The following is a 16,573-nucleotide window of genomic DNA, read 5'->3' as shown; positions in this document are numbered from 1 at the left end:
TTCTTGACACTCACAACACGTTACATGTTAATTACTCTTATGATCTGCATTTTACAGAGAGCAAGCCTGAGCTGAAGTTAAGTAAGTTGTCTAAGATCACAGAACTGGGAAGAGGAGAAGCCAGGATAAGGGGCCAGGCCGTCTTACCCCAAACCTGTGCTCATAGCTTTTATTTATTTTTTAAAGATTTATTTATTTACTTGAAAGGCTGAGTGACAGAGACAGAGAGCTCTTCCATCTGCTGATTCACTCCCCAACTGGCTGCAATGGCCAGGGCTGTGTCAAACTGAAGTCAGGAGCCTGGAACTCCATCTGGAGTTCCCACATGGGTGGCACAGGCCCAGGTACTTGGGGCCATCTTCCACTGCTTTCCCAGGTGTGTTAGTAGAGAGCTGGATTAGAAGTGGAACAGCCAGGACTTGAACTTGTGCTCCAATATGGGATGTTGGAGTTGCAGGGGGCAGTTAAACCTGCTGTGCTACAATGCTGGCCCCTCATAGATTTCAAAACGTACTACAGCCCTTTACAATCAGTAGGCTTCCCTGGTCTGGCCTCAGGTGCTCAGGATGAAGCCAGATAAACAAAGCCAAGAGCAAGAGATCCTTTGTTATATACAGACCGTGCCCTATCCAACCCTCCAGGATCAGTATTCTATTTTAATAGGTAATTTCTGGTTTAGCTGTCAAACTCTGACACTAAATAGAGTACCCATTCCATCTTGAAATTTTACTAATAATGAATCTTCGGGGTAAGGATTTATGGCCTGTTGAAGTTCAAACCCCCTGGGGAAAGGAGGGCGGGTCCATTCTATGTTGACCATTAACACCTGAGTATGAATTACTCCACTCTCCTAGTCACCAACACAGAGTACCTGCACTGTGCATTGCATGTTGCATGTCAACCCACCCATCTCACACACGCTCTTCACTCTGCCTGAAGTGCCTCCTGGACTTTGCCCGAGCTAATGAGTACTCGCCACCCCTCCAGTGAGGTGGCGTCTCTTAAGTAGGGCATTCCAGGATCCTCCTGCCTTCTCTGCCCAGGGCTGCCATTGGTTCCTTGTTTCCTATCTCCGTACGTGTTGAACAGCTTCACTTACAGTACCGAAAGCTTTTCTCATAGTATGGGACTCACGTTTGCCCTCTGGAACCCTTAACCCTTCCTTCTCCCTGAGCTCAGCTCTGAGCAGCCACCCTGTCACTAGCCCTTCCCGGGGAGACCACCTATGCCTCTGAGTTTCTCCTCTTGCTTTTTTTTTTTTTTTGACAGGCAGAGTGGACAGTGAGAGAGAGAGACAGAGAGAAAAGTCTTCCTTTGCCGTTGGTTCACCCTCCAATGGCCACCGCGGCCGGCGCGCTGCGGCCGGCGCACCGCGCTGATCCGATGGCAGGAGCCAGGTACTTAACCTGGTCTCCCATGGGGTGCAGGGCCCAAGGACTTGGGCCATCCTCCACTGCACTCCCTGGCCACAGCAGAGAGCTGGCCTGGAAGAGGGGCAACCGGGACAGAATCCAGCGCCCCGACAGGGACTAGAACCCGGTGTCCCGGCGCCGCAAGGCGGAGGATTAGCCTAGTGAGCTGCGGCGCCGGCCCCTCTTGCTTTCTTACCGCTAGAAGAGGCCAGCATCGTGTTTCCCCGGATGATGAGCAGCCTGCCCTACTGGGCCAGAGGAGAGTCCCCTCTAGTCCTTTTCCACAGTGTAGTGTAGTTGTTCCACGCCGCAGAACCACCCGTGTCACTCCGCCAAGCACAGCCCTTCAGGGGCTCCAAGCCGCCTTTAACGCGGCATTTCAAGGCCCGATCCCCAAGGCTGCTCACAGCGGGTTCCCTGATTTCTTTGCCAGCTCTGTGCCTGCCGCCTCACACCTTCTGCGCCCCTTGCCTTTCCGAGCCCGGCAACACTGCACTTCTGCCTCCCGGCTTTGCTCATGCCGGGCCATCCTCCCAGACCAGCGCCTCCCCTCACCTGCCGTCCAGGACCCGCCCCTTCTCAGCCTCCAGACCTCGGTTCCGCTGTCCGTGCGCTGGGTACCTCTTCCATGCACAGTCTCTTTCCCAGGCCCTCACCCACCAGATCCTTTCCATACTATGATAAATCTAGGACAACTGAAGAAGACATTTCATGAAGAGGACACAAAATTAACACCAATGCAGAGATGAATGTCCACTCACCCATCTGTCCATCCATCTAGCCTTCCACACATACGTCCGTCCATCCATCCATCCATCCATCCATACATACATCCATCCATCCTTCCTCCCAGCCATCCTTCCTCCCAGCCATCCAGCCAGCGGCCCACCCATACAACATGCTTAGAAGACTGCACTGTGCCAGGATCTGTGTGATGGGAGGGCCCTGGTGGGTCATGGAGGAGAGTATGAAGAGATGTAGTTGGTGACAGTTGCTGATGGCCTTCCATCACTGTCTGGGGCTGGCCTGGGGCATCCAGGCCACCACTCTTCCCAGGGCCATGGAGATGGGCCAGCATCTGAGAAGCAGTCAAGTGAGTCCTCACCCCCTTCTTCACGGAGTCCCCAGGCCGGGGGTAGGCCTGGCCCAGGACCTGAAAACTGGCGTTTATGGAGCACCTGCTGTGTGCCTGGCACTGCACTTAATGCTTTGCCTGCATATGCATTTCACTCTTTAAAACAACCCCGTGCAGGAGGTGACCTTGCTTGGGGAGGTTGGGTAACTTGTCCACAGCCACAGAACTGGTCGTGGCAGTAGAGTCAGGACTCAAATCCAGGTGAGACTGACCGCAGAACTGCGATCTTTCCATTACCCTGGGCTGTTTCCCAACTTGAAAGCACCTTTTCTGTCAAAGCGTGAGTCATCCCAGGCCAGCGCCTGGGGGGAAAAGGAAAAACACCGGACAAGGTGTTTATGACAGTGAGATGCGCTGCAGGCTTGCTGTGCTCCGAGGCTGCCACCTGCTTTCTCATCTGGATGTGACCGACCTTCTCCGTCCCATTCATTAAAAAAGTTCACAAGCTGGCATTGGGTATGGCCTCTCTGACCAGCAGACCCCGAAGGCAGCCTCCCTGCCAGGGCCCACAGAGGCAAGCTGGCTGCTTTAACCCAGCCAGTCTCTAGCTGGCTCGAGGAGACCGAATCGCAGGGTATGGGCTGACAGAGCCACAGGACGTGGAGGAAAGCAGAGGTCCCTGTGGGCTGAGTGAGAAAGTTGCAGCAGAAGTTCTGTCAACAGATGTATCCCATCCAAGTCCCGGCTGTGCCACATGCTGGGCACACAGTCTGTGCTTTCCAAAGATTGTCTGCAGCAGTATCGCATCGCCCAGCTCATGGGCTGTTCCAGGATACAGCCGTGGGGCTCCTGCCACGAGAGTGTGTTCTATGTCCCTGCCCTTCTTTCGTGTATGGGAATGAACGGCAGAGTTGACACTGGGGGTCCTATGAGGCAAGGTCAGAGAAAGGTAATGTTACTTGCACCTTGCTTGTCGGAGTAGTTGAACTAGAGTCCCGAGCTTGCAGGCAAGCCTTCAGACGGACCCTAGGCCCTGGGACTGCACGGGCAGAGGTTCCTGGTCGACCCACGTCTCCTCCAGCGCTCTGCTGTTCCAGCTCTGGCCGTTACTGACTGCAATCACACCAGTCTCGAAGCAAGAGCCCCCATCTAGACCGCCTCCAGTTTCTGACCCCCAGAGAACATGCAAGTATAGTGATTGCTCTTTCAAGCCCCACTACGTTTTGGGAGATTTCCTAACATACAAATTGAGAACTGAGACACTGTGTGACCTTGTACAAGTTATTCTGTCTCCCCAAGCCTCGGTTTCCTCATCTGTAAATTGTGAATAATAATGTTATGGAGTTGTTGGGATTAGTATGTGATTGCACTCGCCTGTGAATAACCTGGGGGCTGCCCAGCGGAAGGAATGGGGAAGCCAGAAGCCTGGGCCCTGCGCCCTATCTACACTGAGAGCCGGACTTGCTGTTACCATACGAGGTATCCTTGTTAATCGATCCTTTCGGATCTTGCAAGGGAAGAGGGTGAGCTTCTCAGTGAAATGTCCCACTGCAAGGTGTTAATCATTTAGGGCAGTCTCTGTTTAGAAGACAGCGTGTTGAAGACGGGAACGTCTGGGACAACCCTGTTTCCCTTCCCCCTCCAATCCTCAAACTCTGAAAGCCTCGCTCCAGATTATTTACTGCAATGGCCCTGCTCGAGTCCAGGAATGGGACACAGGTGAGCAGTGGGGAGGGATTGATTGAACATTTTCAATTAAAATAGGCTGTCTTTGAACAAAGATTTAAGATCTGGGCAAGGGGAGGCAATAATTCTCTTGCCTAGAACCCTTTTCAACATACTGCATTTTTTTTAAGAGAGAAAAAAAAATGGAGGTGACAACACTCAACTATTCACTGTCAACGAAATTCTCAGGATGGTCTGTCAATGGGAAATCTCACACCATCCTCAGAGCCTTATGTAGGTCACTGACCTGTTTTGCACAGATGGTAGGGAACGCCCTGCCATGAGAGGCAGGTGGGATCCGGACCCTCAGAGCAGACAAGCAGGAAGATCGACTGGCATTGTCGGAAACTCGGACTGACTTGGTGACTTTGGCCCAGAGCTGCTTAGAATTAAAGGGTGAGTTGCCAGCCCCGTCCTCCTATTTCATGGGGCCCTCCAATAGATCTTGAGGATCTGAACTCTGAGAGATCATTTCCATTCATTCCTTCACTCATGCATTCATTCGTTGATTCATTTGGTGGCCTCTGCCCATGTGTATACTGCTGCAAAGCAATGGAGAATGGGGTTAGGTACAGAAGGGTCAGGCAAATGCATTCTACAGTCTAGAGGAAGAAACCTACAAGTCCCAATTAAGTACGCTACCAAGCAGGCTGCTGTATTGTCGCCTTCCCAACAGCAAACACTGCTATCCTTAGAGTTCCCTTTGCAACACATACAGGGTCATTACCTATCACACAGCTTTGCCACAGCCCTGCAAGGTGCAAGCACGATTCTACACATTTTTCACAGGTAAGAAGCTGAAAATCAGAGAGTCTATTTGCATGGTTAACCCAGAATCTCGTGGCCTGAAAGTGACAGAGAAAGCAATGCACACATGTTGTCTTTTCTCTTGAGTGCATGATCTGAAATAGGACAGTGAAGTGCTTGAGGGCCCATATATCTGAAAGGTGAGACTACAAGATCAGTCTGTAGATGGATTAGTGAGGGCTTTGAATGTCAAGTTGAGGAATGTACACTTCTATTCTGTAGGCAATAAAAGCCAGTGAGTGTCTATGAGTTGTATCTGTGATTCATCTGCTCAATATGTGTATTTGTCCACTATGTCCAGGCTCTTTGGAAAGCTCACGGTATACTATGGTTAACAACAAGAACAACAAAATAGAAAACCACAACAATGGTTCTTAAGTCTAAATGTGGAAATAGATGACAAGGTATTAGTAATTTAAAAAAACTCAAATAACTAAATAATTATGACTGTAATAGCACAATGAAGAAAATGCACAAGGTTTGGTGCTGGCACTGTGGTGCAGTGGGTAAAGCCACCACTGGGATGTCAGCATCCCATATGGGTGCCAGTCCAAGACCCGGCTGCTCCACTTCTGATCCAGCTCCCTGCTATGACCTGGGAAAGCAGTAGAAGATAGCCCAAGTCCTTGGGCCCCTGCACCCGCGTGGGAGACCCGGAGGAAGCTCCTGGCTCCTGACTTTGGATCAGCGCAGCTCTGGCCATTGCAGCCAATTGGGGAGTGAACTAGAGGGTGGAAGACCTTTCTCTCTCTGCCTCTACCTCTCTCTGTGGGTAACTCTGACTTTCAAATAAATAAATCTTAAAAAAAAGCACAGAGTCTGTAACTGAGGATAATGGGGGCACAGGCAGGCCTCTGCAGAGGGGACAGGCAAGCTGAGGGTGGACAGTGGGTGCAGCAGGGATGGGAAGAGGTTAGTGTAGCATGCTGGACAGGGACTGGATCCCAGAGGCCCCGTTCTGGGTCACCTGTAAACAGCTGGACTTTGTGAGTGAATGGGGAGCTCCTGAAGAACTTGAAGCAGGAACACAACGCAGTCAGGTTACATTTCTCTCCTCCCCTCCCTCCCCTCCCCCCCTTTCATCCTCTCCCCTCCCCCTCCCTCCCTCCCTCCCTCTCTCTCTCTCTCTCTCTCTCTTTCTTTCTTTCTTTCTTTCTTTCTTCTTTTCTTTCTTAATATTCATTTATTTGAAAGGCAGAGTTACAGAGAGAGAAGGATAGACAGAAAGAGAGAATTTCCAACCACTGGTTCATTCCCCAAATGGCCACAATGGCCAGCTGTGCCGAATCCAGGATCCAAGAGCTTCATCCCAGTTTCCCTCATGGGTGCAGGGGCCCGAGGACTTGGGCCACCTTCTGCTATTTTCCCAGGCATGTTTAGCAGGAAGCTGTACCAAAAGTGGAGCATCTGGAACTTGAACCAGCACGCTCATAGGATGCTGGCATTGTAGGAGGTGACTTAACACTGTTGCCACAGTGCTGGCCCCTGAGGTATATTCCTTTAGAAGGTCACTGCTGTGCTAAAAACCAGGAGGCTGTTGTTATGGTGCAGGCAGAAGATGAGGGGACCCGGACTGGACAGGGCAGCGGGGTGGGAGAGTGCATTTGGGGAGGAAGAACTGACAAGACCTGCTGCCGGAACCTAGCTGTGGGAGACACACCGCCGCTACATGCTGTGACTTAAAGACACAGAGCAAGGTGTGGGGAAGCTGGGGACAGGGAGCAGGGAGCAGCACTAAGCGGAGTGGCCACAAGAGGTCTCTCTGGTAAGGTGGGGTTTGCTTGGCCTCAGAGGAGGCCAAGAAGCCGGCCAGCACCTAGGGTGCCTTGGTCTTCCTCTTCCAACACATGAGCTGAGGCCATCCCTTTGTGAGCGGGGCCCTTGCTAGTCCAGGCATACACCAGACAAGTCCTGCTGGGGGCCAGGAATGCCTCCTCCCTGGCACGTGGCAGCTCCCTGTCCACAGACACTTCCCCTCTCCCAGAGCAGCCTCAGAGGCGACGAGGCTCACACGTCCTCCAAGTGGCCTGTGGCCTCTCCCTCCCCCTCCCCCACCCCATCCTGCTCTTTCCCTCCAGGCCCACTCTGAAGCCTTCTCCCACTTCCTGCTCCTGCAGCTCACGGAGAAGAGCACCCGCGCCCTGCCTGGCTGCCCTGCCCCCGGGGATGCTGAGGCCAGCTCTGATCATCACAAACCACCCTATTTCATCTCCCTTTTCCCTCAGCTGTGTGCCACAGGCAGCTCGGGTTTCTGGCCCCTTTTTGTACATGAGCAAGTAGAAGTCACTGGTCTGATGAGGCACACCAAGGATTGGCGCGAAGAGCATTGAAGCCCGTTCATTCTTTATTCATCTACTTATTAAGAGCCTTCCTGGGCCAGACACTCTTCCACCAGCTGGGATGAAATGAACGGAAAAACAGACACAGTTCTGGTCTTCCCGGAAGTCTTTCCCTGTCATCCTGCCTCCAAATAAGAAAATGTAACTCCTACCTGCTCCCCGTTTAGAAACCCCCAGAGAATTCATTCTCTGCTCACAGTCCTACCCCTGCCAGCAACAGATGATCACCATTAAAGGGGCAAGATTAATTCTGCAGAGCGGTAGGCCAAGGAAGAGTGATTTCTCTTCGGTGAGGCTGACAGCACTGCTGGAATATTAAGAGGCACCTGTCTGGGAGCCTCTAGGTGAAGCCCGAAGAACAATGCGACAATGAAATATCTTTTGTCTCTGCCTCCCTCACCAATCCTCCCACGGTGTCGGACAGGTGCATGACTAAACCGATGAATCCCTCTCTGAAGTGTGGTGTGGGGGCTGCAAATGTATTTGCAGGCAAGTCCCGAGGCGCCCCTGAGGTACAGAGGCCTGGGAATGAGAGAGAAGGGGCGGGTCAGGGAGAGTCAGGGAGGGACAGCAGGAGACAAAGAGACGGGCAGAGGCAGACACCAAAGGAGAAAGAGACGCAAGCAGGCAGCTGGGTACACAGAGAACCCCATCGGGCTGGAGAGGGAAGAAAAGGAGAGAACGGTAATCAGAGGGGCAGAGAGAGACTCAGACTTGGAAACTGAAGCGAAATGGAGACAGGGAGAGAGAGAGAGAGAGAGAGAGAGAGAGAAGAGAGAGAGAGAGAGAGGCAAATGTAGACAATAGGGGAGAGGGAGAGGACATAATGCAGAAAGGGATCAAAGACAGAAGCAGAGAAACACAGGCCTAAGAGGAGGCGCATGATGAGCTGCAGCGCCATGGAAATAGACAGAGACAGTGAGGGAGGCAGAGGAGGGAGACCCAGGCAGTGGCAGCAGGGGGACCCTGCTTGGCATGGGTGCAGTGCCGTTCCCCAGGCGGCTGTCACCTGCCAGGCTCACTGTATTTGTGTCAGCATCAGGGGAGCTCACCCCGTCATCAAGGGACCACTTAAAGTTTGGGAAACACCGGTGCGGGGGGTGGGGGGCTGCTACACTGGTTTCCTGTTGCCACTAAAACAAATGGCCATGGATTGAGTGGCTTAAAGCAATGCGCATGTATTCTTTCACAGGTCTGGAGGTCAGAAGTCAGAAAATGGCTTCACGGGGCCCAGTTCCCCGTGTTAACGGGGCCACACTTCCTGCAGGGGCTCCGGGGAAGCGGATGCTTTCTGGTATCCCTGACACCCCAGCAGCAGCTCCAGGGTCACATTGCCTCCGTCGTCCTCTGCAGTCCAAGCCCTTGCCTTTGAGAAGGTCACAAGTGACTGCATTTGAGGCCCTACCAGGTAACCCAGCATAATCCCGGTTGCCCAGATCCCTAACAGTAAATCTGTTAAGATCTCCTTTCCTTCTAACATTGCATTTATTACCGGATTCCTGGGGATCAGAATCAGCACATCAGCACACCCCTGCACACCTTGCTGGGCGCTCAGCTCAGTTCACTGCCCCTGACCCCACAGGTGACAAGTGTGTGTGTCGGGATTTGCACCAGAGATGTCTAAGGCGGGCGTGCTCCTCACAGACATCACTTGCTGCCTCTCAAGGCAGGAGAAACCCACACTGGTTTGCACCACGTTGTCACCTGTTTTCCCTCTGAAACAGATGGCAAACCCACTGCTTCATGTTCTCCCACTACTTCTTTATTTCGGACCCTGAATATCTGAACTGTTGCTTCAGCCTCCTAATCGGTTTTTTGTTCTTCGGTTTTCTCCACTGCTGCTGAGGATGGTGCTCGCTCAGTTGCTAAGCTGGTCACTTCCTGATCTGTAACCCCGCACAGACTGTCACTTACAGGGTAAGAGCTAAACTCTTACATCAGGCCTCTGTGGTCTCCCATGAGCCAATAGAAGTCTTTGTCTCTGCACTCTATCTTGTGCACCTGTTTATAAGCTGAGGGCTCCAGTCTGAAAGGCTTGTGTTTTAGTCTAGGCTAACTACAGGTTCGCTTTATGACCTTGGACAAGCTACTTACCCTCTCTGAGCCTCGGTCTCTTTGTCTCTGGAATGGACAATGAGACCCACTTCACAGGACTACTGTGTTAATTAGGAGTTCAATATCCCAGCACCCAGGGCAATTCTGGTATGTAGTAGCTGTGTTTATTGTCATTAGTATTGATGAAACTTCCACCTGCAACAAAGTGTGAGCTCTTCCAGGGTGTGGGACAAGAGTGTGACATGGCCCCAACTTGTTTCCAGGGCCATTCAGGACACGGTAGGCTTGCGGAAAAATCACGACAAAAGGAAACAAAACACGAAGATGAAAGAGGTGGAAACAAATGGATGGGAGACAAAAAGAGAGGAAGAAATTATTTTTGAGGGCCGGTGCTGTGGCATAGTAGGTTAAACCACCGTTTTTGCAGCTCCAGCATCCCATATGGATGCTGGTTCAAGCCTCGGCTGCTCCACTTCCAATCCAGCTCCCTGCTAAATGCACCTGGGAAAGCAGTGGAAGATGGCCCAAGTGCTTGGGCCCCTGCATCCATGTGGGAGACCCAGAAGAAATTCCAAGATCCTGGCTTTGGTCTGGCCCAGCCCTGGCTGTTGTGGCCATTTGGGGAGTGAACCAGCGGATGGAAGATCTAGCTCTCCTCCTCTCTCTGTAACTCTGCCTTTCAAATAAATAAAAACAAATCTTAAAATCATTATTTTTTAAATTCTGCATCTTCTGGATTCATACTAAGATCTTACAGGCTTCATCCCTGGTGGGTGCCTCAATTTTCCGTCCTGTGTGATTAGCTGGAGGTTGATCTAGAAGAACACTCAGTTGAATCTTTGCTCTCTGCTCAGGGATGTATCTCCCTGGAGCAGGGCACATCCTTTCTGGCCCAGCAGGTGCGAGCTGCCTCCTCAGGCCCCAGGGTGGTGCTGACCACACTGATGGGGCATCTGCAAGAGAGCTCAGGCCACAGGTCCATCTGCTGGACTAGAGCAGGAGGGGCGCTGCCCTCAGATCCACCTGCTTGACTCGGACTGGAACGCTCTTAGAGGAGTTTTGGACTTCCAACCACATTGGGCAGTTGTTGTCATTTGTCACTCAGTATGCATTCAACAGACACCTATGGAGCACATCGTGGTGCCCAGTGGTGTAATGGTTACAGAGTGTGCAGACTGCCGTAGAGAGCACACGAAGCTGTGGTCCTGCCGTCAGGTTGCTGTATTCCAAGCACCATTGCTATTTCGTGTTGGAGTCTGTGAGATGGGGCTGGTCCCTCAAATACAAGCTGTCTGGCAGCATCCCTGGCCTCTCCTGCTTGATGTCAGCCCCGCCCACCGCATTGTGCCAACCAAAAATGTCATCCTCAAACATCGCCAAACATTCCCTGAAGGCCGGGCAAACTCGGCCCTGGGTGAGAGTCTCTGGCCTAGGGTTTGCACAGTATCTGGTGGAGACACAACAGGGGGCATGGACAGGGTTTGATTGGGAGGGGCCTTGGCATCCCTGCCTCAGAAAAGTCATCCCCAGTGGATCCTTGGAGATGGGGAAGGGGAAAGGAATTGGCTCCCACAGGCTGCACCAGCCTTGTAGGACTGACGTCCACCCAATCAGCCCGTCACCTTGACAGCGGAAGTGGCCTCTGCACATCCCCAGCTCAACCCAAGCCCTGAGGTGCCTCTCCTTTGCCTACTGGCCCTCGGCCGCTGGCATTTACAGCCCATCTGTCTCAGACACACTTCTAACTCAAGAGGGAAATTAATCTCTCTCCGGCTTCCACACTATCACTTGCCTGGTGGCTCCCTCACTGCCCCTCCTCTTCCACTCCAGACACCTGCAATTTCCCAGCCATGCTTCTCTTTCCCCAGTGACGACCGGCCATGGCTCTGGAAACCGGGCCCTGGCTAAGTGATTGTCAGCACTTTGATGGTGCGAGGCCGGCACTGGGCCTATGCTTGTCAGGGAGATGCTCAGCCCCCATGTGTCTCGTATATATTTTTAGAAGCTTCAATGGATGTGTGGTAAAAACAAGTACAAAGACCAAGGTAAATATTTGCACAGCAGCACCCTGGAGCCATGGGATGGGGAGAGGGAAGAGGGAAGAGGGAAGAAGGAAGAGGGAAGAGGGAAGAGGGAAGGGATGTGGGCTAAGCTCAAGGAGCTCGATGGGTTCAGGAGGCTGTGCGGCCTCTCGGGGGGCAGTCTCCCCAAACTATCAGTTGTCCAGCCTGCAAAGTTGGACGGGCGATGGATTTGCTGATATTGGAAATCTTCCAGATCTGATGCTCCATGATCCTCTACATCAGGGCTTCCTACCTGGGCCCTGCTGTCCTCCGATATTACAAGCAAGATTTTACATGTGTGTGTGAATTTTCTGGGGAGATATTTATAAACGTCCACAATGTTCAAAGGAGTCAGCATCCTACAAAATGTTCAGAATCTGCTCTAGGTCTGGGGATGGAGATAATCGAGCTTATCACCACCTTCCAGGTAACTGGCCTTTTCCTTTTTCCTTTTTTTTTTTTTAAAGATTTATTTATTTATTTGAAAGGCAGAGTCACAGAGAGGCAGAGGTAGAGAGCGAAAGAGATCTTCCATGCACTGGTTTACTCTCCAATGGTCGCAATGGGTGGAGCCGCACCAATCTGAAGCCAGTTGTCAAGAGCTTCTTCCAGGTCTCCCACGTGAGTGCAGGAGCTCAAGCACTTGGGCCATCCTCCACTGCCTTCCCAGGCCACAGCAGAGAGCTGGCTCAGAAGTGGAGCAACCAGTCTCCAACTGGCGCCTGTATGGGATGCTGGCACTGCAGGCGGCAGCTTTACCAGGCCCTCTTTGCATTTCCTCATGCATTCCCTCCTTTTCTTTTAAGATTTATTTATTTATTTGAAAGTTAGAGTTACACAGAGAGAGAAGGGGAGAGAGAGAGAGAGAGAGAGAGAGAGAGAGAGAGAGGTCGTCCATCCACTGATTCACTCCCCAGTTGGCCGCAACGGCCGGAGCTGTGCTGATCCGAAGCAGGAGCCAGGAGCTTCTTCTAGGTCTCCCACGTGGGTGCAGGGGCCCAAGGACTTGGGCCATCTTCTACTGCTTTCCCAGGCCATAGCAGAGAGCTGGATTGGAAGTGGAGCAGCCGGGTCTTGAACCGGTGCCCATATGGGATGCCGGCGCTTCAGACCAGGGCATTAACCTGCTGTGCCACAGCACCGGCCCCCATGCATTCCTTCTTACATCCCAGCTCTTCTGGACTTGGTGAGACATTGGCAGCAGAGGGGAGTGAAATCAAGCTAGACGTGGAACAGAACAAGCCATATGGGGCTTCATATCCCAAGGGCATGTGCCATGGCTTAACCAGAAAACCCTAAAGAGTCGGGTGACCCCAGTTTGCTGTGGAGGTCAAAGAACAGCTCAGCCAAGGAAATTCATAGGAGGCGACTGTGACACTCAGCTGGCGTCCAGGACATTCGCTGCTGAGAGATGGGGGTGGTCCTTGGCTGGGAAGTATGAAACCCTAGGCTTAGAACTGGAGGGTTTGAGGAAAGGACAAGATAAAGGTAGTGGGCATTGCCTGAAATAGTCCCTAACAACACGGCGCCTGGCGGATGATTGGGGGGCGTGTCTGCGGCCGTTGCGGTTAAACTGGGTGAGATCGGACCACCTGCAGGGATAGGTCCGAGTTATTTCCGGCACGTGGACAATGCGTGATCCCTATACCTGGCTTAAGGTGCCCCTGTGCATGGTCCACCCATGCCTACGTGACCTTTTCGCTGATTGGCTCCCCTACTGCGCATGTCTTTCATAAGCTTTATAAGCCTGTACACTTCCTCAATAAAGCCGTTCCTGCTTCGACAGAACTCACGGTGCTTGCTGTGGTGTGCTTGATCCGTCAATCTTACCCTTCCCTTTTGCCTTGTCGGGGAGTGCTTGTACTGCCCCCTGCTGGTCAGGGGACAGTCTCAGACTTAAGACTCCAACATAGAGTCCCTGATCATCACCATCATCATCATCACCATCATCATCATCACCATCATCATCAGAAGCCCGCTCCCCATTCCTATAGCTCCACCTCTGATCAGGCCCGGATCCGAAGCACTTACGGGGATTATCTTGTGAGTGAACCGCCTCTATTTGGCAGCTTTTGCCAACTGCTGTGACCTTGGGCAGGCACCAGCCCCCTTCTTGGCTTCAGCTTCTCCTTTTGGACAATAGGGAAGAGTCTGGCTTACTCCACCCTTTCACAAAGGGGCAGCTATTACTGCAGTGACCTCTGTTGTAATATCTTGTCATTGGCCGCATCCTTGCAGGTCATCCTCATTTTGGGACATCCTTATTCCATTTCAAGCAAAACAGAAGGATTTCATCTGTGGGAAGGGCACAATGTTGGGCTTAAAGTCCAGTCTTTTGTGTTCTCCTGTTTCTCACATTTTATGAATTTCTTTTCTGAACCATTTTTTTTATTTGACAGGTAGAGTTATAGTCATTGACAGAGAGCAACAGAGAGAAAGGTCTTCCTTCCATTGGTTCACTCCCCAAATGGCCGTTATGGCCGGTGCTGCACTGATCTGAAGCCAGGAGCCAGACGCTTCTTCCTGGTCTCCCATGCGGGTGCAGGGCCCAAGCACTTGGGCCATCCTCCACTGCCTTCCCGGGCCACAGCAGAGAGCTGGCCTGGAAGAGGGGCAACCGGGACAGAATCCGGTGCCCGTATGGGATGCCAGCGCCGCAGGCGGAGGATTAACCAAGTGAGCAACAGTGCTGGCCCCTTCTGCACCATTTTTTAACTGTTCTCTTGAACTTAAAATTTAGGATTTAACATTTCTGAACACTTTCCTATCACCTGGACACTGTACTAGTTCCACTTTTTAAAGATTTATTTCTTACTTGAAAAGCAGAATGACAGACAGAGGGTTGTGTGTGTGTGTGTGTGTGTGTGTGTGTGTGTATATATATATATAGAGAGAGAGAGAGAGAGAGGGAGAGAGAGAGAGAGAGGGAGGGAGAAATCTATCTTCCATCTGCTGATTCATTCCCAAATGGCCACAACAGCCAGTGCTGGACCAGGCAGAAGCAGGACCTGAGAATTCCATCTTGGGCTGCCACAGGGGAGGCAGAGGCCACCAACTTGGGCCGTCTTCTGCTGCCTTCTCAGGTGCATCAGCCGGGAGCTGGAATGGAAGCCGAGCAGCTGGGGCTCCAACCAGTACCTCAATATGGAATGCTGGTGTCACCAACAGATGGCTTAACCTGCTGAGCCACAGCGCAGGCCCTATTTTCATTTTTTTAGTCACAAGCTAGGTAGATTTCATTATCCCCAAGTTACAGGTTAGAAAACTGAGGGTCAGAGAGGTCAGAGAAACTTTTTAAAATCACTCAGCAAACAAATATAGGTTTTGCACTTAAACTTAGGTTGTCCAACCACAAAGCCTGTAGCTTTAAAATTCATTATTATACTATAACTCTTGATGATTTTAATTTTTAAACATGAATTCATCGTTCATTTGGTATCTGTTGAGTAGCTGCTATGTAAGGCATCATGCTAACTGCTATGGATTTGGGGATGAGAGCTCAGCCTGTCCTTGGGGGATCCTGAGAGAAGACCTGTATGCAGAAAGTTCAGTGTGGGGCAGTGGCTGCAGAGGAAGTAGGGGCACAGCAAGTGAGACTGCATATTGCAGGACCCTGGAAGGCTTTTCAGGGGAGGCAACAGCTGAGCTGAATTGAAGAGAGGGTTTCTTTTTCTTCAGGAGAGTTTCCATTAAACAATTCAATCAGCAAATAGTATGGAATCTACTGTGTACCAGGTCCTTTCCTAGTTGCTTGGACACAACTGCACAAAGCCACAAGGTCTCTGCTCCCCTGGCGGCTACATTACGGTAGGGAAGATAGGCACTAAACAGAGTAACAAATTAAGCCCAAGACTGAAATCTGGAGGATTTAGAGGAAAAGCAGAAATGGGAGAAGAGGGGACGATGGCATGGAAAGGCAAGCCAACACAGACAAAGGTGCGTGCACACAGGCAGAGCCCTGCGAGCCCTGCAGAGACTCCAAGGAGTTCTTCAAGGTTGGAACATCTTCTACAAGATGAAGAGGGAAGGAGAAGGAAAACACAGACATAGACCATGAGAGCCTTGGGTGGTGTTATGAGGATGAGCTCTGGCCTGCAGATAATGAAGGTCCACGGGAAGGTGTTAAGAGATGGAGAGAGCAGAGTTAAATTTGGTTTCACAGTGGCCACTCCTGATGGGGAGAGGCCCAGGACTGCAGTCAGGGAGGATAGTTCTGGGCCAGGGAGGATGGTAAGGCCTGAGCCAAGGCACTCAGAGAGGAGTAGTGAGGAGGACATGGAGTTAGGTTTGTCAAGTGAAACCACTGACTCTGGGGAGCTGAGTGCTGGCAGAGGTAGATGGACTGGGAAAACATCAAGGACAGCAGGCTCCTGTCTTAGAGAACTGGGCAGGGGGGTCTCCACTGATACAGGATGGGAAGTCTGGAAGAGGCTACTAGAAGGCAAGGCACTTCCTCTGGGAGCCTTCTTGGTAGGAAAGTTGCCTTATCTTATTTCGTTGTACAGATATGCCAAGTGACTACTGCAATTCCTATAATGAAACTCCTTCATAAGGTCCAGTCATTGGATTTTCTTGTATCTAATGCTGTTTGGGGGATATCTTGGTTTCATGTCACGCAAAGCTGAAAATGATCCCACTCCCAGAATGGGTATGAGGCTGGTCTTAAACTGCCCACGAGGCCCACTCATTCACCCTCATTGTATGACGCCATCTTTCCCCCTGGAGATTTTCCTGCTCGTCCATTCTCTCCAATGCCTTGGACGGGCCAGCTGCCCTCTGTGTGTGTGTGTGTGTGTGTGTGTGTGTGTGACTCTCCTTCTCTCTGATAAATGCTGATCAGAATCATCTCAACGTCAGGATATGAAACATGGCTGATCTGTGTCTTATTCATTCCTGTTCTCTTTTATTAACAATAAGATCAGAAGTCAGATTCACTCGGTGTTCTCATTCATCCCTTGCCCAGCAAGATTTCTTAGAGCAGCTCTGTGCCACTTCATGCTCTGTCTCTGGCAGGCCCCTGTCTGAAGGGCTGTCCCAGACCCCCACTTCAGCTCCCAGCTCAACCGCTACGTCCTCAGCAAACTGCTGCTTCCCTCA

The 16,573-nt window shown here is 51.6% G+C and overlaps 1 protein-coding gene across 2 annotated transcripts in view; it reads right to left on the bottom strand.

Annotated features, from left to right (window-relative positions):
- LOC100353437 (AGBL carboxypeptidase 4) overlaps positions 1 to 16,573 on the bottom strand; it is a 669,119-nt gene that overhangs the window by 8,886 nt on the left and 643,660 nt on the right. The gene's annotated exons all lie outside the window — the stretch shown is intronic.

The sequence above is a fragment of the Oryctolagus cuniculus genome, chromosome 7 (genome assembly GCF_964237555.1).
Source record: "Oryctolagus cuniculus chromosome 7, mOryCun1.1, whole genome shotgun sequence".
NCBI classification, from domain to species: domain Eukaryota; kingdom Metazoa; phylum Chordata; class Mammalia; order Lagomorpha; family Leporidae; genus Oryctolagus; species Oryctolagus cuniculus.
The sequence above is the reverse complement of the archived record's forward strand: the minus strand, read 5'-3'. Positions and strand labels throughout refer to the sequence as shown.